At 40.0% G+C, this 25703-nt stretch overlaps 24 non-coding genes across 24 annotated transcripts; all 24 read right to left on the reverse strand.

Annotated features, from left to right (window-relative positions):
* Positions 1 to 88: 88 nt before the first annotated feature.
* On the reverse strand, positions 89 to 387 carry LOC148970346 (signal recognition particle RNA). Its single transcript, XR_016148992.1, has one exon.
* A 952-nt stretch (positions 388 to 1339) lies between these two features.
* LOC148970347 (signal recognition particle RNA) lies at positions 1340 to 1638 on the reverse strand. The gene has a single exon (XR_016148774.1).
* Positions 1639 to 2261: 623 nt separating this feature from the next.
* LOC148970348 (signal recognition particle RNA) lies at positions 2262 to 2560 on the reverse strand. The gene has a single exon (XR_016148951.1).
* A 950-nt stretch (positions 2561 to 3510) lies between these two features.
* LOC148970349 (signal recognition particle RNA) lies at positions 3511 to 3809 on the reverse strand. Its single transcript, XR_016148775.1, has one exon.
* A 622-nt stretch (positions 3810 to 4431) lies between these two features.
* Positions 4432 to 4730, reverse strand: LOC148970350 (signal recognition particle RNA). Its single transcript, XR_016148986.1, has one exon.
* A 951-nt stretch (positions 4731 to 5681) lies between these two features.
* On the reverse strand, positions 5682 to 5980 carry LOC148970351 (signal recognition particle RNA). The gene has a single exon (XR_016148956.1).
* A 626-nt stretch (positions 5981 to 6606) lies between these two features.
* Positions 6607 to 6905, reverse strand: LOC148970352 (signal recognition particle RNA). Its single transcript, XR_016148815.1, has one exon.
* A 622-nt stretch (positions 6906 to 7527) lies between these two features.
* LOC148970353 (signal recognition particle RNA) lies at positions 7528 to 7826 on the reverse strand. Its single transcript, XR_016148952.1, has one exon.
* A 964-nt stretch (positions 7827 to 8790) lies between these two features.
* LOC148970354 (signal recognition particle RNA) lies at positions 8791 to 9089 on the reverse strand. The gene has a single exon (XR_016148870.1).
* A 623-nt stretch (positions 9090 to 9712) lies between these two features.
* LOC148970355 (signal recognition particle RNA) lies at positions 9713 to 10011 on the reverse strand. Its single transcript, XR_016148988.1, has one exon.
* A 979-nt stretch (positions 10012 to 10990) lies between these two features.
* On the reverse strand, positions 10991 to 11289 carry LOC148970356 (signal recognition particle RNA). Its single transcript, XR_016148900.1, has one exon.
* Positions 11290 to 11916: 627 nt separating this feature from the next.
* On the reverse strand, positions 11917 to 12215 carry LOC148970357 (signal recognition particle RNA). The gene has a single exon (XR_016148816.1).
* Positions 12216 to 12838: 623 nt separating this feature from the next.
* Positions 12839 to 13137, reverse strand: LOC148970358 (signal recognition particle RNA). Its single transcript, XR_016148953.1, has one exon.
* Positions 13138 to 14087: 950 nt separating this feature from the next.
* On the reverse strand, positions 14088 to 14386 carry LOC148970359 (signal recognition particle RNA). Its single transcript, XR_016148896.1, has one exon.
* Positions 14387 to 15010: 624 nt separating this feature from the next.
* On the reverse strand, positions 15011 to 15309 carry LOC148970360 (signal recognition particle RNA). Its single transcript, XR_016148742.1, has one exon.
* A 951-nt stretch (positions 15310 to 16260) lies between these two features.
* On the reverse strand, positions 16261 to 16559 carry LOC148970361 (signal recognition particle RNA). The gene has a single exon (XR_016149039.1).
* A 623-nt stretch (positions 16560 to 17182) lies between these two features.
* LOC148970362 (signal recognition particle RNA) lies at positions 17183 to 17481 on the reverse strand. Its single transcript, XR_016148984.1, has one exon.
* Positions 17482 to 18431: 950 nt separating this feature from the next.
* On the reverse strand, positions 18432 to 18730 carry LOC148970363 (signal recognition particle RNA). The gene has a single exon (XR_016148908.1).
* Positions 18731 to 19352: 622 nt separating this feature from the next.
* On the reverse strand, positions 19353 to 19651 carry LOC148970364 (signal recognition particle RNA). Its single transcript, XR_016148991.1, has one exon.
* Positions 19652 to 20602: 951 nt separating this feature from the next.
* Positions 20603 to 20901, reverse strand: LOC148970365 (signal recognition particle RNA). Its single transcript, XR_016148729.1, has one exon.
* Positions 20902 to 21525: 624 nt separating this feature from the next.
* LOC148970366 (signal recognition particle RNA) lies at positions 21526 to 21824 on the reverse strand. Its single transcript, XR_016148919.1, has one exon.
* Positions 21825 to 22775: 951 nt separating this feature from the next.
* LOC148970367 (signal recognition particle RNA) lies at positions 22776 to 23074 on the reverse strand. The gene has a single exon (XR_016148917.1).
* A 623-nt stretch (positions 23075 to 23697) lies between these two features.
* On the reverse strand, positions 23698 to 23996 carry LOC148970368 (signal recognition particle RNA). Its single transcript, XR_016148974.1, has one exon.
* Positions 23997 to 24947: 951 nt separating this feature from the next.
* Positions 24948 to 25246, reverse strand: LOC148970369 (signal recognition particle RNA). The gene has a single exon (XR_016148730.1).
* Between the last annotated feature and the right edge of the window lie 457 nt (positions 25247 to 25703).

The following is a 25703-nucleotide window of genomic DNA, read 5'->3' on the forward strand; positions in this document are numbered from 1 at the left end:
ACAGTTTTATTTGGCCATTAAGGGCTTTATTTTATGTTAATTTGTTGTTGCTGTTATTTATTAGATTTCACAGAATAACTGTTCAGACAAAAGAATGGGTCTCACTGTATCGCTCAGGCAGCACTGCAGTGTCTATTCACAGGCAGGATCCCACTACTGATCGCCACGGGGATTTTGACCTGCTTCGTCTCCGACCTGGGCCGGTTCACCCCTCCTTAGGCGACCTGGTGGTCCCGGGCTCCCCCAGGAACACCATATCGATACCGAACTTAGCGCGGACACCCAATCGACATAGTCCACTGCAGTACAGAACCCCTGAGCTCAAGAGATCCACCAGCCTCAGCCTCCCAGTAGCTTGGACTACAGGCACGCGCCACTGCACCTGGCGAGAGCTGTGAGAATCAGCGCTGCTCCTGAATCCAGTGGCTCACAGCGCCCTCTAGTGTATGAAAACAAAATACCAGGGAATGATTAGGCAGGATCCGATGAACTAAAGCATTTTACAATCTCTTTGGTAGCTATATTGTTAAAGATAAGTAGTACATTGTCTTATTTATGCATTTTTTAATTGCTAAATTATTTTTGCACAACGCATTTAAATTATAGCTGTCCTACGCTATCTCACGACCAATTTCGTACGAATTCGACGAATGATTAAAAAGTGGCTAATTCGTACTAATTCGTACAACCTCACTCATACGAATTCGTACGATTTGTCTAAACCCACGTGATGGTTAGGTTTAGGGGCGGGGTAAGGGTCAGGTCATTCGTACGAATTTATACGAATTGGCCAATTCGTAAAATATGTACGATTTAGCAAAATCATACTAATTCGTACGAGTGAGGTCGTAAGAATTCTTACGAATTACCCACTTTTCAATCTTTCCTCGAATTCGTACGATTGGTCGTGAGATCGGCTTGAGCTGTGTAACCACATATAGGCCCTAGCCTGAGTTTTTATTTTTTTGTATTTTTTTTTAGCAACTAGCCTATTTCTCTTAATCTATTCTAATTGGTAACTTTAAAAATAAAAAGAAGTGATCTTAGCTTAACAAATCAATCATTTGCTTTATCTATAGATTTTCAGCTATTTGATCATTAAATATGTATTATAGGCTATTTTTAAAATACGGACAACTAAATTACATTTGTGAGACATTACAAAAATATAAGGCATTGGTGTAAATGTATCTAACAGGGAAGCCATATAGAAAAAATTTACTTTATTATGATAAATGAAGACTGGATTGGAAAGTTTTATTTGGCCATTAGTGGCTTTATTTTGTGTTCATTTGTTGTTGCTGCTGTTTATTAGATTCCACAGAATAACTGTTCACACAAAAGACCGAGTCTCGCTGTATCGCTCAGGCTGCACTGCAGAGTCTATTCACAGGCGCGATCCCACTACTGATCGACACGGGGACTTTGACCTGCTTCGTCTCCGACCTGGGCCGGTTCACCCCTCCTTAGGCGACCTGGTGGTCCCGGGCTCCCCCAGAAGCACCATATCGATACCGAACTTAGCACGGACACCCGATCGACATAGTCCACTGCAGTCCAGAACCCCTGAGCTCAAGCAATCCACCAGCCTCAACCTCCCAGTAGCTTGGACTACAGGCGCGCGCCACTGCACCCGGCGAGAGCTGTGAGAATCAGCGCTGCTACTGAATCCAGTGGCTCACAGCGCCCTCTAGTGTATGAAAACAAAATACCAGGGAATGATTAGGCAGGATCCGATGAACTAAAGCATTTTACAATCTCTTTGGTAGCTATATTCTTAAAGGTAAGTAGTACATTGTCTTATTTATGCATTTTTTAATTGCTAAATTATTTTTGCACAATACATTTAAATTATAGCTATCTAACCACATGTAGGCCCTAGCCTGAGTTTTTTTTTTTTTTATCCACTAGCATATTTATCTTAATCTATTCTAATTGGTAACTTTAAAAATTAAATAAAGTGATCTTAGTTTAACAAATCAATCGTTTGCTTTATATATAGATTTTCAGCAGTTTGATCATTAAATATCTTTAATAGGCTATTTGTAAAATACGGACATCTAAACTACATTTGTGATACATTAAAAAATATAAGGCATTGGTGTAAATGTATCTAACAGGGAAGCCATATAGAAAAAATGTACTTTATTATAATAAATGAAGACTGGATTGGACAGTTTTATTTGGCCATTAAGGGCTTTATTTTATGTTAATTTGTTGTTGCTGTTATTTATTAGATTTCACAGAATAACTGTTCAGACAAAAGAATGGGTCTCACTGTATCGCTCAGGCAGCACTGCAGTGTCTATTCACAGGCACGATCCCACTACTGATCGCCACGGGGATTTTGACCTGCTTCGTCTCCGACCTGGGCCGGTTCACCCCTCCTTAGGCGACCTGGTGGTCCCGGGCTCCCCCAGGAACACCATATCGATACCGAACTTAGCGCGGACACCCAATCGACATAGTCCACTGCAGTACAGAACCCCTGAGCTCAAGAGATCCACCAGCCTCAGCCTCCCAGTAGCTTGGACTACAGGCACGCGCCACTGCACCTGGCGAGAGCTGTGAGAATCAGCGCTGCTCCTGAATCCAGTGGCTCACAGCGCCCTCTAGTGTATGAAAACAAAATACCAGGGAATGATTAGGCAGGATCCGATGAACTAAAGCATTTTACAATCTCTTTGGTAGCTATATTGTTAAAGATAAGTAGTACATTGTCTTATTTATGCATTTTTTAATTGCTAAATTATTTTTGCACAACGTATTTAAATTATAGCTGTCCTACGCTATCTCACGGCCAATTCGTACGAATTCGACGAATGATTAAAAAGTGGCTAATTCGTACTAATTCGTACAACCTCACTCATACGAATTCGTACGATTTGTCTAAACCTACGTGATGGTTAGGTTTAGGGGCGGGGTAAGGGTCAGGTCATTCGTACGAATTCATACGAATTGGCCAATTCGTAAAATATGTACGATTTAGCAAAATCGTACTAATTCGTACGAGTGAGGTCGTAAGAATTCTTACGAATTACCCACTTTTTAATCATTCCTCGAATTCGTACGATTGGTCGTGAGATCGGCTTGAGCTGTCTAACCACATATAGGCCCTAGCCTGAGTTTTATTTTTTTGTATTTTTTTTTAGCAACTAGCCTATTTCTCTTAATCTATTCTAATTGGTAACTTTAAAAATAAAATGAAGTGATCTTACCTTAACAAATCAATCATTTGCTTTATCTATAGATTTTCAGCTGTTTGATCATTAAATATGTATTATAGGCTATTTTTAAAATACGGACAACTAAATTACATTTGTGAGACATTACAAAAATATAAGGCATTGGTGTAAATGTATCTAACAGGGAAGCCATATAGAAAAAATTTACTTTATTATGATAAATGAAGACTGGATTGGAAAGTTTTATTTGGCCATTAGTGGCTTTATTTTGTGTTCATTTGTTGTTGCTGCTGTTTATTAGATTCCACGGAATAACTGTTCACACAAAAGACCGAGTCTCGCTGTATCGCTCAGGCTGCACTGCAGAGTCTATTCACAGGCGCGATCCCACTACTGATCGACACGGGGACTTTGACCTGCTTCGTCTCCGACCTGGGCCGGTTCACCCCTCCTTAGGCGACCTGGTGGTCCCGGGCTCCCCCAGAAGCACCATATCGATACCGAACTTAGCACGGACACCCGATCGACATAGTCCACTGCAGTCCAGAACCCCTGAGCTCAAGCAATCCACCAGCCTCAACCTCCCAGTAGCTTGGACTACAGGCGCGCGCCACTGCACCCGGCGAGAGCTGTGAGAATCAGCGCTGCTACTGAATCCAGTGGCTCACAGCGCCCTCTAGTGTATGAAAACAAAATACCAGGGAATGATTAGGCAGGATCCGATGAACTAAAGCATTTTACAATCTCTTTGGTAGCTATATTGTTAAAGGTAAGTAGTACATTGTCTTATTTATGCATTTTTAATTGCTAAATTATTTTTGCACAATACATTTAGATTATAGCTATCTAACCACATGTAGGCCCTAGCCTGAGTTTTTTTTTTTTTTATCCACTAGCATATTTATCTTAATCTATTCTAATTGGTAACTTTAAAAATTAAATAAAGTGATCTTAGTTTAACAAATCAATCGTTTGCTTTATATATAGATTTTCAGCAGTTTGATCATTAAATATCTTTAATAGGCTATTTGTAAAATACGGACATCTAAACTACATTTGTGATACATTAAAAAATATAAGGCATTGGTGTAAATGTATCTAACAGGGAAGCCATATAGAAAAAATGTACTTTATTATAATAAATGAAGACTGGATTGGACAGTTTTATTTGGCCATTAAGGGCTTTATTTTATGTTCATTTGTTGTTGCTGTTATTTATTAGATTTCACAGAATAACTGTTCACACAAAAGAATGGGTCTCACTGTATCGCTCAGGCAGCACTGCAGTGTCTATTCCCAGGCACGATCCCACTACTGATCGACACGGGGACTTTGACCTGCTTTGTCTCCGACCTGGGCCGGTTCACCCCTCCTTAGGCGACCTGGTGGTCCCGGGCTCCCCCAGGAACACCATATCGATACCGAACTTAGCGCGGACACCCAATCGACATAGTCCACTGCAGTCCAGAACCCCCGAGCTCAAGAGATCCACCAGCCTCAGCCTCCCAGTAGCTTGGACTACAGGCACGCGCCACTGCACCCGGCAAGAGCTGTGAGAATCAGCGCTGCTCCTGAATCCAGTGGCTCACAGCGCCCTCTAGTGTATGAAAACAAAATACCAGGGAATGATTAGGCAGGATCCGATGAACTAAAGCATTTTACAATCTCTTTTGTAGCTATATTGTTAAAGATAAGTAGTACATTGTCTTATTTATGCATTTTTTAATTGCTAAATTATTTTTGCACAACGCATTTAAATTATAGCTGTCCTACGCTATCTCACGACCAATTCGTATGAATTCGACGAATGATTAAAAAGTGGCTAATTCGTACTAATTCGTACAACCTCACTCATACGAATTCGTACGATTTGTCTAAACCCACGTGATGGTTAGGTTTAGGGGCGGGGTAAGGGTCAGGTCATTCGTACGAATTTATACGAATTGGCCAATTCGTAAAATATGTACGATTTAGCAAAATCGTACTAATTCGTACGAGTGAGGTCGTAAGAATTCTTACGAATTACCCACTTTTTAATCATTCCTCGAATTCGTACGATTGGTCGTGAGATCGGCTTGAGCTGTGTAACCACATATAGGCCCTAGCCTGAGTTTTTATTTTTTTGTATTTTTTTTTAGCAACTAGCCTATTTCTCTTAATCTATTCTAATTGGTAACTTTAAAAATAAAAAGAAGTGATCTTAGCTTAACAAATCAATCATTTGCTTTATCTATAGATTTTCAGCTATTTGATCATTAAATATGTATTATAGGCTATTTTTAAAATACGGACAACTAAATTACATTTGTGAGACATTACAAAAATATAAGGCATTGGTGTAAATGTATCTAACAGGGAAGCCATATAGCAAAAATTTACTTTATTATGATAAATGAAGACTGGATTGGAAAGTTTTATTTGGCCATTAGTGGCTTTATTTTGTGTTCATTTGTTGTTGCTGCTGTTTATTAGATTCCACAGAATAACTGTTCACACAAAAGACCGAGTCTCGCTGTATCGCTTAGGCTGCACTGCAGAGTCTATTCACAGGCGCGATCCCACTACTGATCGACACGGGGACTTTGACCTGCTTCGTCTCCGACCTGGGCCGGTTCACCCCTCCTTAGGCGACCTGGTGGTCCCGGGCTCCCCCAGAAGCACCATATCGATACCGAACTTAGCACGGACACCCGATCGACATAGTCCACTGCAGTCCAGAACCCCTGAGCTCAAGCAATCCACCACCCTCAACCTCCCAGTAGCTTGGACTACAGGCGCGCGCCACTGCACCCGGCGAGAGCTGTGAGAATCAGCGCTGCTACTGAATCCAGTGGCTCACAGCGCCCTCTAGTGTATGAAAACAAAATACCAGGGAATGATTAGGCAGGATCCGATGAACTAAAGCATTTTACAATCTCTTTGGTGGCTATATTGTTAAAGGTAAGTAGTACATTGTCTTATTTATGCATTTTTTAATTGCTAAATTATTTTTGCACAATACATTTAGATTATAGCTATCTAACCACATGTAGGCCCTAGCCTGAGTTTTTTTTTTTTTTTTTATCCACTAGCATATTTATCTTAATCTATTCTAATTGGTAACTTTAAAAATTAAATAAAGTGATCTTAGTTTAACAAATCAATCGTTTGCTTTATATATAGATTTTCAGCAGTTTGATCATTAAATATCTTTAATAGGCTATTTGTAAAATACGGACATCTAAACTACATTTGTGATACATTAAAAAATATAAGGCATTGGTGTAAATGTATCTAACAGGGAAGCCATATAGAAAAAATGTACTTTATTATAATAAATGAAGACTGGATTGGACAGTTTTATTTGGCCATTAAGGGCTTTATTTTATGTTCATTTGTTGTTGCTGTTATTTATTAGATTTCACAGAATAACTGTTCACACAAAAGAATGGGTCTCACTGTATCGCTCAGACTGCACTGCAGAGTCTATTCACAGGCGCGATCCCACTACTGATCGACACGGGGACTTTGACCTGCTTCGTCTCCGACCTGGGCCGGTTCACCCCTCCTTAGGCGACCTGGTGGTCCCGGGCTCCCCCAGAAGCACCATATCGATACCGAACTTAGCACGGACACCCGATCGACATAGTCCACTGCAGTCCAGAACCCCTGAGCTCAAGCAATCCACCAGCCTCAGCCTCCCAGTAGCTTGGACTACAGGCGCGCGCCACTGCACCCGGCGAGAGCTGTGAGAATCAGCGCTGCTACTGAATCCAGTGGCTCACAGCGCCCTCTAGTGTATGAAAACAAAATACCAGGGAATGATTAGGCAGGATCCGATGAACTAAAGCATTTTACAATCTCTTTGGTAGCTATATTCTTAAAGGTAAGTAGTACATTGTCTTATTTATGCATTTTTTAATTGCTAAATTATTTTTGCACAATACATTTAAATTATAGCTATCTAACCACATGTAGGCCCTAGCCTGAGTTTTTTTTTTTTTATCCACTAGCATATTTATCTTAATCTATTCTAATTGGTAACTTTAAAAATTAAATAAAGTGATCTTAGTTTAACAAATCAATCGTTTGCTTTATATATAGATTTTCAGCAGTTTGATCATTAAATATCTTTAATAGGCTATTTGTAAAATACGGACATCTAAACTACATTTGTGATACATTAAAAAATATAAGGCATTGGTGTAAATGTATCTAACAGGGAAGCCATATAGAAAAAATGTACTTTATTATAATAAATGAAGACTGGATTGGACAGTTTTATTTGGCCATTAAGGGCTTTATTTTATGTTAATTTGTTGTTGCTGTTATTTATTAGATTTCACAGAATAACTGTTCAGACAAAAGAATGGGTCTCACTGTATCGCTCAGGCAGCACTGCAGTGTCTATTCACAGGCACGATCCCACTACTGATCGCCACGGGGATTTTGACCTGCTTCGTCTCCGACCTGGGCCGGTTCACCCCTCCTTAGGCGACCTGGTGGTCCCGGGCTCCCCCAGGAACACCATATCGATACCGAACTTAGCGCGGACACCCAATCGACATAGTCCACTGCAGTACAGAACCCCTGAGCTCAAGAGATCCACCAGCCTCAGCCTCCCAGTAGCTTGGACTACAGGCACGCGCCACTGCACCTGGCGAGAGCTGTGAGAATCAGCGCTGCTCCTGAATCCAGTGGCTCACAGCGCCCTCTAGTGTATGAAAACAAAATACCAGGGAATGATTAGGCAGGATCCGATGAACTAAAGCATTTTACAATCTCTTTGGTAGCTATATTGTTAAAGATAAGTAGTACATTGTCTTATTTATGCATTTTTTAATTGCTAAATTATTTTTGCACAACGTATTTAAATTATAGCTGTCCTACGCTATCTCACGGCCAATTCGTACGAATTCGACGAATGATTAAAAAGTGGCTAATTCGTACTAATTCGTACAACCTCATTCGTACAACCTCACTCATACGAATTCGTACGATTTGTCTAAACCCACGTGATGGTTAGGTTTAGGGGCGGGGTAAGGGTCAGGTCATTCGTACGAATTCATACGAATTGGCCAATTCGTAAAATATGTACGATTTAGCAAAATCGTACTAATTCGTACGAGTGAGGTCGTAAGAATTCTTACGAATTACCCACTTTTTAATCATTCCTCGAATTCGTACGATTGGTCGTGAGATCGGCTTGAGCTGTCTAACCACATATAGGCCCTAGCCTGAGTTTTATTTTTTTGTATTTTTTTTTAGCAACTAGCCTATTTCTCTTAATCTATTCTAATTGGTAACTTTAAAAATAAAATGAAGTGATCTTACCTTAACAAATCAATCATTTGCTTTATCTATAGATTTTCAGCTGTTTGATCATTAAATATGTATTATAGGCTATTTTTAAAATACGGACAACTAAATTACATTTGTGAGACATTACAAAAATATAAGGCATTGGTGTAAATGTATCTAACAGGGAAGCCATATAGAAAAAATTTACTTTATTATGATAAATGAAGACTGGATTGGAAAGTTTTATTTGGCCATTAGTGGCTTTATTTTGTGTTCATTTGTTGTTGCTGCTGTTTATTAGATTCCACGGAATAACTGTTCACACAAAAGACCGAGTCTCGCTGTATCGCTCAGGCTGCACTGCAGAGTCTATTCACAGGCGCGATCCCACTACTGATCGACACCGGGACTTTGACCTGCTTCGTCTCCGACCTGGGCCGGTTCACCCCTCCTTAGGCGACCTGGTGGTCCCGGGCTCCCCCAGAAGCACCATATCGATACCGAACTTAGCACGGACACCCGATCGACATAGTCCACTGCAGTCCAGAACCCCTGAGCTCAAGCAATCCACCAGCCTCAACCTCCCAGTAGCTTGGACTACAGGCGCGCGCCACTGCACCCGGCGAGAGCTGTGAGAATCAGCGCTGCTACTGAATCCAGTGGCTCACAGCGCCCTCTAGTGTATGAAAACAAAATACCAGGGAATGATTAGGCAGGATCCGATGAACTAAAGCATTTTACAATCTCTTTGGTAGCTATATTGTTAAAGGTAAGTAGTACATTGTCTTATTTATGCATTTTTAATTGCTAAATTATTTTTGCACAATACATTTAGATTATAGCTATCTAACCACATGTAGGCCCTAGCCTGAGTTTTTTTTTTTTTTTATCCACTAGCATATTTATCTCAATCTATTCTAATTGGTAACTTTAAAAATTAAATAAAGTGATCTTAGTTTAACAAATCAATCGTTTGCTTTATATATAGATTTTCAGCAGTTTGATCATTAAATATCTTTAATAGGCTATTTGTAAAATACGGACATCTAAACTACATTTGTGATACATTAAAAAATATAAGGCATTGGTGTAAATGTATCTAACAGGGAAGCCATATAGAAAAAATGTACTTTATTATAATAAATGAAGACTGGATTGGACAGTTTTATTTGGCCATTAAGGGCTTTATTTTATGTTCATTTGTTGTTGCTGTTATTTATTAGATTTCACAGAATAACTGTTCACACAAAAGAATGGGTCTCACTGTATCGCTCAGGCAGCACTGCAGTGTCTATTCCCAGGCACGATCCCACTACTGATCGACACGGGGACTTTGACCTGCTTTGTCTCCGACCTGGGCCGGTTCACCCCTCCTTAGGCGACCTGGTGGTCCCGGGCTCCCCCAGGAACACCATATCGATACCGAACTTAGCGCGGACACCCAATCGACATAGTCCACTGCAGTCCAGAACCCCCGAGCTCAAGAGATCCACCAGCCTCAGCCTCCCAGTAGCTTGGACTACAGGCACGCGCCACTGCACCCGGCAAGAGCTGTGAGAATCAGCGCTGCTCCTGAATCCAGTGGCTCACAGCGCCCTCTAGTGTATGAAAACAAAATACCAGGGAATGATTAGGCAGGATCCGATGAACTAAAGCATTTTACAATCTCTTTTGTAGCTATATTGTTAAAGATAAGTAGTACATTGTCTTATTTATGCATTTTTTAATTGCTAAATTATTTTTGCACAACGCATTTAAATTATAGCTGTCCTACGCTATCTCACGACCAATTCGTATGAATTCGACGAATGATTAAAAAGTGGCTAATTCGTACTAATTCGTACAACCTCACTCATACGAATTCGTACGATTTGTCTAAACCCACGTGATGGTTAGGTTTAGGGGCGGGGTAAGGGTCAGGTCATTCGTACGAATTTATACGAATTGGCCAATTCGTACGAATTTATACGAATTGGCCAATTCGTAAAATATGTACGATTTAGCAAAATCGTACTAATTCGTACGAGTGAGGTCGTAAGAATTCTTACGAATTACCCACTTTTTAATCATTCCTCGAATTCGTACGATTGGTCGTGAGATCGGCTTGAGCTGTGTAACCACATATAGGCCCTAGCCTGAGTTTTTATTTTTTTGTATTTTTTTTTAGCAACTAGCCTATTTCTCTTAATCTATTCTAATTGGTAACTTTAAAAATAAAAAGAAGTGATCTTAGCTTAACAAATCAATCATTTGCTTTATCTATAGATTTTCAGCTATTTGATCATTAAATATGTATTATAGGCTATTTTTAAAATACGGACAACTAAATTACATTTGTGAGACATTACAAAAATATAAGGCATTGGTGTAAATGTATCTAACAGGGAAGCCATATAGAAAAAATTTACTTTATTATGATAAATGAAGACTGGATTGGAAAGTTTTATTTGGCCATTAGTGGCTTTATTTTGTGTTCATTTGTTGTTGCTGCTGTTTATTAGATTCCACAGAATAACTGTTCACACAAAAGACCGAGTCTCGCTGTATCGCTCAGGCTGCACTGCAGAGTCTATTCACAGGCGCGATCCCACTACTGATCGACACGGGGACTTTGACCTGCTTCGTCTCCGACCTGGGCCGGTTCACCCCTCCTTAGGCGACCTGGTGGTCCCGGGCTCCCCCAGAAGCACCATATCGATACCGAACTTAGCACGGACACCCGATCGACATAGTCCACTGCAGTCCAGAACCCCTGAGCTCAAGCAATCCACCACCCTCAACCTCCCAGTAGCTTGGACTACAGGCGCGCACCACTGCACCCGGCGAGAGCTGTGAGAATCAGCGCTGCTACTGAATCCAGTGGCTCACAGCGCCCTCTAGTGTATGAAAACAAAATACCAGGGAATGATTAGGCAGGATCCGATGAACTAAAGCATTTTACAATCTCTTTGGTGGCTATATTGTTAAAGGTAAGTAGTACATTGTCTTATTTATGCATTTTTTAATTGCTAAATTATTTTTGCACAATACATTTAGATTATAGCTATCTAACCACATGTAGGCCCTAGCCTGAGTTTTTTTTTTTTTTTTTTATCCACTAGCATATTTATCTTAATCTATTCTAATTGGTAACTTTAAAAATTAAATAAAGTGATCTTAGTTTAACAAATCAATCGTTTGCTTTATATATAGATTTTCAGCAGTTTGATCATTAAATATCTTTAATAGGCTATTTGTAAAATACGGACATCTAAACTACATTTGTGATACATTAAAAAATATAAGGCATTGGTGTAAATGTATCTAACAGGGAAGCCATATAGAAAAAATGTACTTTATTATAATAAATGAAGACTGGATTGGACAGTTTTATTTGGCCATTAAGGGCTTTATTTTATGTTCATTTGTTGTTGCTGTTATTTATTAGATTTCACAGAATAACTGTTCACACAAAAGAATGGGTCTCACTGTATCGCTCAGACTGCACTGCAGAGTCTATTCACAGGCGCGATCCCACTACTGATCGACACGGGGACTTTGACCTGCTTCGTCTCCGACCTGGGCCGGTTCACCCCTCCTTAGGCGACCTGGTGGTCCCGGGCTCCCCCAGAAGCACCATATCGATACCGAACTTAGCACGGACACCCGATCGACATAGTCCACTGCAGTCCAGAACCCCTGAGCTCAAGCAATCCACCAGCCTCAGCCTCCCAGTAGCTTGGACTACAGGCGCGCGCCACTGCACCCGGCGAGAGCTGTGAGAATCAGCGCTGCTACTGAATCCAGTGGCTCACAGCGCCCTCTAGTGTATGAAAACAAAATACCAGGGAATGATTAGGCAGGATCCGATGAACTAAAGCATTTTACAATCTCTTTGGTAGCTATATTGTTAAAGGTAAGTAGTACATTGTCTTATTTATGCATTTTTTAATTGCTAAATTATTTTTGCACAATACATTTAAATTATAGCTATCTAACCACATGTAGGCCCTAGCCTGAGTTTTTTTTTTTTTTATCCACTAGCATATTTATCTTAATCTATTCTAATTGGTAACTTTAAAAATTAAATAAAGTGATCTTAGTTTAACAAATCAATCGTTTGCTTTATATATAGATTTTCAGCAGTTTGATCATTAAATATCTTTAATAGGCTATTTGTAAAATACGGACATCTAAACTACATTTGTGATACATTAAAAAATATAAGGCATTGGTGTAAATGTATCTAACAGGGAAGCCATATAGAAAAAATGTACTTTATTATAATAAATGAAGACTGGATTGGACAGTTTTATTTGGCCATTAAGGGCTTTATTTTATGTTAATTTGTTGTTGCTGTTATTTATTAGATTTCACAGAATAACTGTTCAGACAAAAGAATGGGTCTCACTGTATCGCTCAGGCAGCACTGCAGTGTCTATTCACAGGCACGATCCCACTACTGATCGCCACGGGGATTTTGACCTGCTTCGTCTCCGACCTGGGCCGGTTCACCCCTCCTTAGGCGACCTGGTGGTCCCGGGCTCCCCCAGGAACACCATATCGATACCGAACTTAGCGCGGACACCCAATCGACATAGTCCACTGCAGTACAGAACCCCTGAGCTCAAGAGATCCACCAGCCTCAGCCTCCCAGTAGCTTGGACTACAGGCACGCGCCACTGCACCTGGCGAGAGCTGTGAGAATCAGCGCTGCTCCTGAATCCAGTGGCTCACAGCGCCCTCTAGTGTATGAAAACAAAATACCAGGGAATGATTAGGCAGGATCCGATGAACTAAAGCATTTTACAATCTCTTTGGTAGCTATATTGTTAAAGATAAGTAGTACATTGTCTTATTTATGCATTTTTTAATTGCTAAATTATTTTTGCACAACGTATTTAAATTATAGCTGTCCTGCGCTATCTCACGGCCAATTCGTACGAATTCGACGAATGATTAAAAAGTGGCTAATTCGTACTAATTCGTACAACCTCACTCATACGAATTCGTACGATTTGTCTAAACCCACGTGATGGTTAGGTTTAGGGGCGGGGTAAGGGTCAGGTCATTCGTACGAATTCATACGAATTGGCCAATTCGTAAAATATGTACGATTTAGCAAAATCGTACTAATTCGTACGAGTGAGGTCGTAAGAATTCTTACGAATTACCCACTTTTTAATCATTCCTCGAATTCGTACGATTGGTCGTGAGATCGGCTTGAGCTGTCTAACCACATATAGGCCCTAGCCTGAGTTTTATTTTTTTGTATTTTTTTTTAGCAACTAGCCTATTTCTCTTAATCTATTCTAATTGGTAACTTTAAAAATAAAATGAAGTGATCTTACCTTAACAAATCAATCATTTGCTTTATCTATAGATTTTCAGCTGTTTGATCATTAAATATGTATTATAGGCTATTTTTAAAATACGGACAACTAAATTACATTTGTGAGACATTACAAAAATATAAGGCATTGGTGTAAATGTATCTAACAGGGAAGCCATATAGAAAAAATTTACTTTATTATGATAAATGAAGACTGGATTGGAAAGTTTTATTTGGCCATTAGTGGCTTTATTTTGTGTTCATTTGTTGTTGCTGCTGTTTATTAGATTCCACAGAATAACTGTTCACACAAAAGACCGAGTCTCGCTGTATCGCTCAGGCTGCACTGCAGAGTCTATTCACAGGCGCGATCCCACTACTGATCGACACGGGGACTTTGACCTGCTTCGTCTCCGACCTGGGCCGGTTCACCCCTCCTTAGGCGACCTGGTGGTCCCGGGCTCCCCCAGAAGCACCATATCGATACCGAACTTAGCACGGACACCCGATCGACATAGTCCACTGCAGTCCAGAACCCCTGAGCTCAAGCAATCCACCAGCCTCAGCCTCCCAGTAGCTTGGACTACAGGCGCACGCCACTGCACCCGGCGAGAGCTGTGAGAATCAGTGCTGCTACTGAATCCAGTGGCTCACAGCGCCCTCTAGTGTATGAAAACAAAATACCAGGGAATGATTAGGCAGGATCCGATGAACTAAAGCATTTTACAATCTCTTTGGTAGCTATATTGTTAAAGGTAAGTAGTACATTGTCTTATTTATGCATTTTTTAATTGCTAAATTATTTTTGCACAATACATTTAAATTATAGCTATCTAACCACATGTAGGCCCTAGCCTGAGTTTTTTTTTTTTTTTATCCACTAGCATATTTATCTTAATCTATTCTAATTGGTAACTTTAAAAATTAAATAAAGTGATCTTAGTTTAACAAATCAATCGTTTGCTTTATATATAGATTTTCAGCAGTTTGATCATTAAATATCTTTAATAGGCTATTTGTAAAATACGGACATCTAAACTACATTTGTGATACATTAAAAAATATAAGGCATTGGTGTAAATGTATCTAACAGGGAAGCCATATAGAAAAAATGTACTTTATTATAATAAATGAAGACTGGATTGGACAGTTTTATTTGGCCATTAAGGGCTTTATTTCATGTTCATTTGTTGTTGCTGTTATTTATTAGATTTCACAGAATAACTGTTCACACAAAAGAATGGGTCTCACTGTATCGCTCAGGCTGCACTGCAGAGTCTATTCACAGGCGCGATCCCACTACTGATCGACACGGGGACTTTGACCTGCTTCGTCTCCGACCTGGGCCGGTTCACCCCTCCTTAGGCGACCTGGTGGTCCCGGGCTCCCCCAGAAGCACCATATCGATACCGAACTTAGCACGGACACCCGATCGACATAGTCCACTGCAGTCCAGAACCCCTGAGCTCAAGCAATCCACCAGCCTCAGCCTCCCAGTAGCTTGGACTACAGGCGCGCGCCACTGCACCCGGCGAGAGCTGCGAGAATCAGCGCTGCTACTGAATCCAGTGGCTCACAGCGCCCTCTAGTGTATGAAAACAAAATACCAGGGAATGATTAGGCAGGATCCGATGAACTAAAGCATTTTACAATCTCTTTGGTAGCTATATTGTTAAAGGTAAGTAGTACATTGTCTTATTTATGCATTTTTTAATTGCTAAATTATTTTTGCACAACGCATTTAAATTATAGCTGTCCTACGCTATCTCACGACCAATTCGTATGAATTCGACGAATGATTAAAAAGTGGCTAATTCGTACTAATTCGTACAACCTCACTCATACGAATTCGTACGATTTGTCTAAACCCACGTGATGGTTAGGTTTAGGGGCGGGGTAAGGGTCAGGTCATTCGTACGAATTTATACGAATTGGCCAATTCGTAAAATATGTACGATTTAGCAAAATCGTACTAATTCGTACGAGTGAGGTCGTAAGAATTCTTACGAATTACCCACTTTTTAATCATTCCTCGAATTCGTACGATTGGTCGTGAGATCGGCTTGAGCTGTGTAACCACATATAGGCCCTAGCCTGAGTTTTTATTTTTTTGTATTTTTTTTTAGCAACTAGCCTATTTCTCTTAATCTATTCTAATTGGTAACTTTAAAAATAAAAAGAAGTGATCTTAGCTTAACAAATCAATCATTTGCTTTATCTATAGATTTTCAGCTATTTGATCATTAAATATGTATTATAGGCTATTTTTAAAATACGGACAACTAAATTACATTTGTGAGACATTACAAAAATATAAGGCATTGGTGTAAATGTATCTAACAGGGAAGCCATATAGAAAAAATTTACTTTATTATGATAAATGAAGACTGGATTGGAAAGTTTTATTTGGCCATTAGTGGCTTTATTTTGTGTTCATTTGTTGTTGCTGCTGTTTATTAGATTCCACAGAATAACTGTTCACACAAAAGACCGAGTCTCGCTGTATCGCTCAGGCTGCACTGCAGAGTCTATTCACAGGCGCGATCCCACTACTGATCGACACGGGGACTTTGACCTGCTTCGTCTCCGACCTGGGCCGGTTCACCCCTCCTTAGGCGACCTGGTGGTCCCGGGCTCCCCCAGAAGCACCATATCGATACCGAACTTAGCACGGACACCCGATCGACATAGTCCACTGCAGTCCAGAACCCCTGAGCTCAAGCAATCCACCAGCCTCAGCCTCCCAGTAGCTTGGACTACAGGCGCGCGCCACTGCACCCGGCGAGAGCTGTGAGAATCAGCGCTGCTACTGAATCCAGTGGCTCACAGCGCCCTCTAGTGTATGAAAACAAAATACCAGGGAATGATTAGGCAGGATCCGATGAACTAAAGCATTTTACAATCTCTTTGGTAGCTATATTGTTAAAGGTAAGTAGTACATTGTCTTATTTATGCATTTTTTAATTGCTAAATTATTTTTGCACAATACATTTAAATTATAGCTATCTAACCACATGTAGGCCCTAGCCTGAGTTTTTTTTTTTTTTATCCACTAGCATATTTATCTTAATCTATTCTAATTGGTAACTTTAAAAATTAAATAAAGTGATCTTAGTTTAACAAATCAATCGTTTGCTTTATATAAAGATTTTCAGCAGTTTGATCATTAAATATCTTTAATAGGCTATTTGTAAAATACGGACATCTAAACTACATTTGTGATACATTAAAAAATATAAGGCATTGGTGTAAATGTATCTAACAGGGAAGCCATATAGAAAAAATGTACTTTATTATAATAAATGAAGACTGGATTGGACAGTTTTATTTGGCCATTAAGGGCTTTATTTTATGTTAATTTGTTGTTGCTGTTATTTATTAGATTTCACAGAATAACTGTTCAGACAAAAGAATGGGTCTCACTGTATCGCTCAGGCAACACTGCAGTGTCTATTCACAGGCACGATCCCACTACTGATCGCCACGGGGATTTTGACCTGCTTCGTCTCCGACCTGGGCCGGTTCACCCCTCCTTAGGCGACCTGGTGGTCCCGGGCTCCCCCAGGAACACCATATCGATACCGAACTTAGCGCGGACACCCAATCGACATAGTCCACTGCAGTACAGAACCCCTGAGCTCAAGAGATCCACCAGCCTCAGCCTCCCAGTAGCTTGGACTACAGGCACGCGCCACTGCACCTGGCGAGAGCTGTGAGAATCAGCGCTGCTCCTGAATCCAGTGGCTCACAGCGCCCTCTAGTGTATGAAAACAAAATACCAGGGAATGATTAGGCAGGATCCGATGAACTAAAGCATTTTACAATCTCTTTGGTAGCTATATTGTTAAAGATAAGTAGTACATTGTCTTATTTATGCATTTTTTAATTGCTAAATTATTTTTGCACAACGTATTTAAATTATAGCTGTCCTGCGCTATCTCACGGCCAATTCGTACGAATTCGACGAATGATTAAAAAGTGGCTAATTCGTACTAATTCGTACAACCTCACTCATACGAATTCGTACGATTTGTCTAAACCCACGTGATGGTTAGGTTTAGGGGCGGGGTAAGGGTCAGGTCATTCGTACGAATTCATACGAATTGGCCAATTCGTAAAATATGTACGATTTAGCAAAATCGTACTAATTCGTACGAGTGAGGTCGTAAGAATTCTTACGAATTACCCACTTTTTAATCATTCCTCGAATTCGTACGATTGGTCGTGAGATCGGCTTGAGCTGTCTAACCACATATAGGCCCTAGCCTGAGTTTTATTTTTTTGTATTTTTTTTTAGCAACTAGCCTATTTCTCTTAATCTATTCTAATTGGTAACTTTAAAAATAAAATGAAGTGATCTTACCTTAACAAATCAATCATTTGCTTTATCTATAGATTTTCAGCTGTTTGATCATTAAATATGTATTATAGGCTATTTTTAAAATACGGACAACTAAATTACATTTGTGAGACATTACAAAAATATAAGGCATTGGTGTAAATGTATCTAACAGGGAAGCCATATAGAAAAAATTTACTTTATTATGATAAATGAAGACTGGATTGGAAAGTTTTATTTGGCCATTAGTGGCTTTATTTTGTGTTCATTTGTTGTTGCTGCTGTTTATTAGATTCCACGGAATAACTGTTCACACAAAAGACCGAGTCTCGCTGTATCGCTCAGGCTGCACTGCAGAGTCTATTCACAGGCGCGATCCCACTACTGATCGACACGGGGACTTTGACCTGCTTCGTCTCCGACCTGGGCCGGTTCACCCCTCCTTAGGCGACCTGGTGGTCCCGGGCTCCCCCAGAAGCACCATATCGATACCGAACTTAGCACGGACACCCGATCGACATAGTCCACTGCAGTCCAGAACCCCTGAGCTCAAGCAATCCACCAGCCTCAGCCTCCCAGTAGCTTGGACTACAGGCGCACGCCACTGCACCCGGCGAGAGCTGTGAGAATCAGTGCTGCTACTGAATCCAGTGGCTCACAGCGCCCTCTAGTGTATGAAAACAAAATACCAGGGAATGATTAGGCAGGATCCGATGAACTAAAGCATTTTACAATCTCTTTGGTAGCTATATTGTTAAAGGTAAGTAGTACATTGTCTTATTTATGCATTTTTTAATTGCTAAATTATTTTTGCACAATACATTTAAATTATAGCTATCTAACCACATGTAGGCCCTAGCCTGAGTTTTTTTTTTTTTATCCACTAGCATATTTATCTTAATCTATTCTAATTGGTAACTTTAAAAATTAAATAAAGTGATCTTAGTTTAACAAATCAATCGTTTGCTTTATATATAGATTTTCAGCAGTTTGATCATTAAATATCTTTAATAGGCTATTTGTAAAATACGGACATCTAAACTACATTTGTGATACATTAAAAAATATAAGGCATTGGTGTAAATGTATCTAACAGGGAAGCCATATAGAAAAAATGTACTTTATTATAATAAATGAAGACTGGATTGGACAGTTTTATTTGGCCATTAAGGGCTTTATTTTATGTTCATTTGTTGTTGCTGTTATTTATTAGATTTCACAGAATAACTGTTCACACAAAAGAATGGGTCTCACTGTATCGCTCAGGCAGCACTGCAGTGTCTATTCACAGGCACGATCCCACTACTGATCGCCACGGGGATTTTGACCTGCTTCGTCTCCGACCTGGGCCGGTTCACCCCTCCTTAGGCGACCTGGTGGTCCCGGGCTCCCCCAGGAAAACCATATCGATACCGAACTTAGCGCGGACACCCAATCGACATAGTCCACTGCAGTCCAGAACCCCTGAGCTCAAGAGATCCACCAGCCTCAGCCTCCCAGTAGCTTGGACTACAGGCACGCGCCACTGCACCCGGCGAGAGCTGTGAGAATCAGCGCTGCTCCTGAATCCAGTGGCTCACAGCGCCCTCTAGTGTATGAAAACAAAATACCAGGGAATGATTAGGCAGGATCCGATGAACTAAAGCATTTTACAATCTCTTTTGTAGCTATATTGTTAAAGATAAGTAGTACATTGTCTTATTTATGCATTTTTTAATTGCTAAATTATTTTTGCACAACGCATTTAAATTATAGCTGTCCTACGCTATCTCACGACCAATTCGTACGAATTCGACGAATGATTAAAAAGTGGCTAATTCGTACTAATTCGTACAACCTCACTCATACGAATTCGTACGATTTGTCTAAACCCACGTGATGGTTAGGTTTAGGGGCGGGGTAAGGGTCAGGTCATTCGTACGAATTTATACGAATTGGCCAATTCGTAAAATGTGTACGATTTAGCAAAATCGTACTAATTCGTACGAGTGAGGTCGTAAGAATTCTTACGAATTACCCACTTTTTAATCATTCCTCGAATTCGTACGATTTGTCGTGAGATCGGCTTGAGCTGTGTAACCACATATAGGCCCTAGCCTGAGTTTTTATTTTTTTGTATTTTTTTTTAGCAACTAGCCTATTTCTCTTAATCTATTCTAATTGGTAACTTTAAAAATAAAAAGAAGTGATCTTAGCTTAACAAATCAATCATTTGCTTTATCTATAGATTTTCAGCTATTTGATCATTAAATATGTATTATAGGCTATTTTTAAAATACGGACAACTAAATTACATTTGTGAGACATTACAAAAATATAAGGCATTGGTGTAAATGTATCTAACAGGGAAGCCATATAGAAAAAATTTACTTTATTATGATAAATGAAGACTGGATTGGAAAGTTTTATTTGGCCATTAGTGGCTTTATTTTGTGTTCATTTGTTGTTGCTGCTGTTTATTAGATTCCACAGAATAACTGTTCACACAAAAGACCGAGTCTCGCTGTATCGCTCAGGCTGCACTGCAGAGTCTATTCACAGGCGCGATCCCACTACTGATCAACACGGGGACTTTGACCTGCTTCGTCTCCGACCTGGGCCGGTTCACCCCTCCTTAGGCGACCTGGTGGTCCCGGGCTCCCCCAGAAGCACCATATCGATACCGAACTTAGCACGGACACCCGATCGACATAGTCCACTGCAGTCCAGAACCCCTGAGCTCAAGCAATCCACCAGCCTCAGCCTCCCAGTAGCTTGGACTACAGGCGCGCGCCACTGCACCCGGCGAGAGCTGTGAGAATCAGCGCTGCTACTGAATCCAGTGGCTCACAGCGCCCTCTAGTGTATGAAAACAAAATACCAGGGAATGATTAGGCAGGATCCGATGAACTAAAGCATTTTACAATCTCTTTGGTAGCTATATTGTTAAAGGTAAGTAGTACATTGTCTTATTTATGCATTTTTTAATTGCTAAATTATTTTTGCACAATACATTTAAATTATAGCTATCTAACCACATGTAGGCCCTAGCCTGAGTTTTTTTTATTTTTTATCCACTAGCATATTTATCTTAATCTATTCTAATTGGTAACTTTAAAAATTAAATAAAGTGATCTTAGTTTAACAAATCAATCGTTTGCTTTATATATAGATTTTCAGCAGTTTGATCATTAAATATCTTTAATAGGCTATTTGTAAAATACGGACATCTAAACTACATTTGTGATACATTAAAAAATATAAGGCATTGGTGTAAATGTATCTAACAGGGAAGCCATATAGAAAAAATGTACTTTATTATAATAAATGAAGACTGGATTGGACAGTTTTATTTGGCCATTAAGGGCTTTATTTTATGTTAATTTGTTGTTGCTGTTATTTATTAGATTTCACAGAATAACTGTTCAGACAAAAGAATGGGTCTCACTGTATCGCTCAGGCAGCACTGCAGTGTCTATTCACAGGCACGATCCCACTACTGATCGCCACGGGGATTTTGACCTGCTTCGTCTCCGACCTGGGCCGGTTCACCCCTCCTTAGGCGACCTGGTGGTCCCGGGCTCCCCCAGGAACACCATATCGATACCGAACTTAGCGCGGACACCCAATCGACATAGTCCACTGCAGTACAGAACCCCTGAGCTCAAGAGATCCTCCAGCCTCAGCCTCCCAGTAGCTTGGACTACAGGCACGCGCCACTGCACCTGGCGAGAGCTGTGAGAATCAGCGCTGCTCCTGAATCCAGTGGCTCACAGCGCCCTCTAGTGTATGAAAACAAAATACCAGGGAATGATTAGGCAGGATCCGATGAACTAAAGCATTTTACAATCTCTTTGGTAGCTATATTGTTAAAGATAAGTAGTACATTGTCTTATTTATGCATTTTTTAATTGCTAAATTATTTTTGCACAACGCATTTAAATTATAGCTGTCCTACGCTATCTCACGACCAATTCGTACGAATTCGACGAATGATTAAAAAGTGGCTAATTCGTACTAATTCGTACAACCTCACTCATACGAATTCGTACGATTTGTCTAAACCCACATGATGGTTAGGTTTAGGGGCGGGGTAAGGGTCAGGTCATTCGTACGAATTTATACGAATTGGCCAATTCGTAAAATATGTACGATTTAGCAAAATCATACTAATTCGTACGAGTGAGGTCGTAAGAATTCTTACGAATTACCCACTTTTCAATCTTTCCTCGAATTCGTACGATTGGTCGTGAGATCGGCTTGAGCTGTGTAACCACATATAGGCCCTAGCCTGAGTTTTTATTTTTTTGTATTTTTTTTTAGCAACTAGCCTATTTCTCTTAATCTATTCTAATTGGTAACTTTAAAAATAAAAAGAAGTGATCTTAGCTTAACAAATCAATCATTTGCTTTATCTATAGATTTTCAGCTATTTGATCATTAAATATGTATTATAGGCTATTTTTAAAATACGGACAACTAAATTACATTTGTGAGACATTACAAAAATATAAGGCATTGGTGTAAATGTATCTAACAGGGAAGCCATATAGAAAAAATTTACTTTATTATGATAAATGAAGACTGGATTGGAAAGTTTTATTTGGCCATTAGTGGCTTTATTTTGTGTTCATTTGTTGTTGCTGCTGTTTATTAGATTCCACAGAATAACTGTTCACACAAAAGACCGAGTCTCGCTGTATCGCTCAGGCTGCACTGCAGAGTCTATTCACAGGCACGATCCCACTACTGATCGACACTGGGACTTTGACCTGCTTCGTCTCCGACCTGGGCCGGTTCACCCCTCCTTAGGCGACCTGGTGGTCCCGGGCTCCCCCAGAAGCACCATATCGATACCGAACTTAGCACGGACACCCGATCGACATAGTCCACTGCAGTCCAGAACCCCTGAGCTCAAGCAATCCACCAGCCTCAACCTCCCAGTAGCTTGGACTACAGGCGCGCGCCACTGCACCCGGCGAGAGCTGTGAGAATCAGCGCTGCTACTGAATCCAGTGGCTCACAGCGCCCTCTAGTGTATGAAAACAAAATACCAGGGAATGATTAGGCAGGATCCGATGAACTAAAGCATTTTACAATCTCTTTGGTAGCTATATTGTTAAAGGTAAGTAGTACATTGTCTTATTTATGCATTTTTAATTGCTAAATTATTTTTGCACAATACATTTAGATTATAGCTATCTAACCACATGTAGGCCCTAGCCTGAGTTTTTTTTTTTTTTTATCCACTAGCATATTTATCTTAATCTATTCTAATTGGTAACTTTAAAAATTAAATAAAGTGATCTTAGTTTAACAAATCAATCGTTTGCTTTATATATAGATTTTCAGCAGTTTGATCATTAAATATCTTTAATAGGCTATTTGTAAAATACGGACATCTAAACTACATTTGTGATACATTAAAAAATATAAGGCATTGGTGTAAATGTATCTAACAGGGAAGCCATATAGAAAAAATGTACTTTATTATAATAAATGAAGACTGGATTGGACAGTTTTATTTGGCCATTAAGGGCTTTATTTTATGTTCATTTGTTGTTGCTGTTATTTATTAGATTTCACAGAATAACTGTTCACACAAAAGAATGGGTCTCACTGTATCGCTCAGGCAGCACTGCAGTGTCTATTCCCAGGCACGATCCCACTACTGATCGTCACGGGGACTTTGACCTGCTTCGTCTCCGACCTGGGCCGGTTCACCCCTCCTTAGGCGACCTGGTGGTCCCGGGCTCCCCCAGGAACACCATATCGATACCGAACTTAGCGCGGACACCCAATCGACATAGTCCACTGCAGTCCAGAACCCCCGAGCTCAAGAGATCCACCAGCCTCAGCCTCCCAGTAGCTTGGACTACAGGCACGCGCCACTGCACCCGGCAAGAGCTGTGAGAATCAGCGCTGCTCCTGAATCCAGTGGCTCACAGCGCCCTCTAGTGTATGAAAACAAAATACCAGGGAATGATTAGGCAGGATCCGATGAACTAAAGCATTTTACAATCTCTTTGGTAGCTATATTGTTAAAGGTAAGTAGTACATTGTCTTATTTATGCATTTTTTAATTGCTAAATTATTTTTGCACAACGCATTTAAATTATAGCTGTCCTACGCTATCTCACGACCAATTCGTATGAATTCGACGAATGATTAAAAAGTGGCTAATTCGTACTAATTCGTACAACCTCACTCATACGAATTCGTACGATTTGTCTAAACCCACGTGATGGTTAGGTTTAGGGGCGGGGTAAGGGTCAGGTCATTCGTACGAATTTATACGAATTGGCCAATTCGTAAAATATGTACGATTTAGCAAAATCTTACTAATTCGTACGAGTGAGGTCGTAAGAATTCTTACGAATTACCCACTTTTTAATCATTCCTCGAATTCGTACGATTGGTCGTGAGATCGGCTTGAGCTGTGTAACCACATATAGGCCCTAGCCTGAGTTTTTATTTTTTTGTATTTTTTTTTAGCAACTAGCCTATTTCTCTTAATCTATTCTAATTGGTAACTTTAAAAATAAAAAGAAGTGATCTTAGCTTAACAAATCAATCATTTGCTTTATCTATAGATTTTCAGCTATTTGATCATTAAATATGTATTATAGGCTATTTTTAAAATACGGACAACTAAATTACATTTGTGAGACATTACAAAAATATAAGGCATTGGTGTAAATGTATCTAACAGGGAAGCCATATAGAAAAAATTTACTTTATTATGATAAATGAAGACTGGATTGGAAAGTTTTATTTGGCCATTAGTGGCTTTATTTTGTGTTCATTTGTTGTTGCTGCTGTTTATTAGATTCCACAGAATAACTGTTCACACAAAAGACCGAGTCTCGCTGTATCGCTCAGGCTGCACTGCAGAGTCTATTCACAGGCGCGATCCCACTACTGATCAACACGGGGACTTTGACCTGCTTCGTCTCCGACCTGGGCCGGTTCACCCCTCCTTAGGCGACCTGGTGGTCCCGGGCTCCCCCAGAAGCACCATATCGATACCGAACTTAGCACGGACACCCGATCGACATAGTCCACTGCAGTCCAGAACCCCTGAGCTCAAGCAATCCACCAGCCTCAGCCTCCCAGTAGCTTGGACTACAGGCGCGCGCCACTGCACCCGGCGAGAGCTGTGAGAATCAGCGCTGCTACTGAATCCAGTGGCTCACAGCGCCCTCTAGTGTATGAAAACAAAATACCAGGGAATGATTAGGCAGGATCCGATGAACTAAAGCATTTTACAATCTCTTTGGTAGCTATATTGTTAAAGGTAAGTAGTACATTGTCTTATTTATGCATTTTTTAATTGCTAAATTATTTTTGCACAATACATTTAAATTATAGCTATCTAACCACATGTAGGCCCTAGCCTGAGTTTTTTTTATTTTTTATCCACTAGCATATTTATCTTAATCTATTCTAATTGGTAACTTTAAAAATTAAATAAAGTGATCTTAGTTTAACAAATCAATCGTTTGCTTTATATATAGATTTTCAGCAGTTTGATCATTAAATATCTTTAATAGGCTATTTGTAAAATACGGACATCTAAACTACATTTGTGATACATTAAAAAATATAA

This window comes from Pimephales promelas, chromosome 21 (assembly GCF_988280905.1).
Source record: "Pimephales promelas chromosome 21, fPimPro1.hap1.1, whole genome shotgun sequence".
Taxonomy (NCBI): domain Eukaryota; kingdom Metazoa; phylum Chordata; class Actinopteri; order Cypriniformes; family Leuciscidae; genus Pimephales; species Pimephales promelas.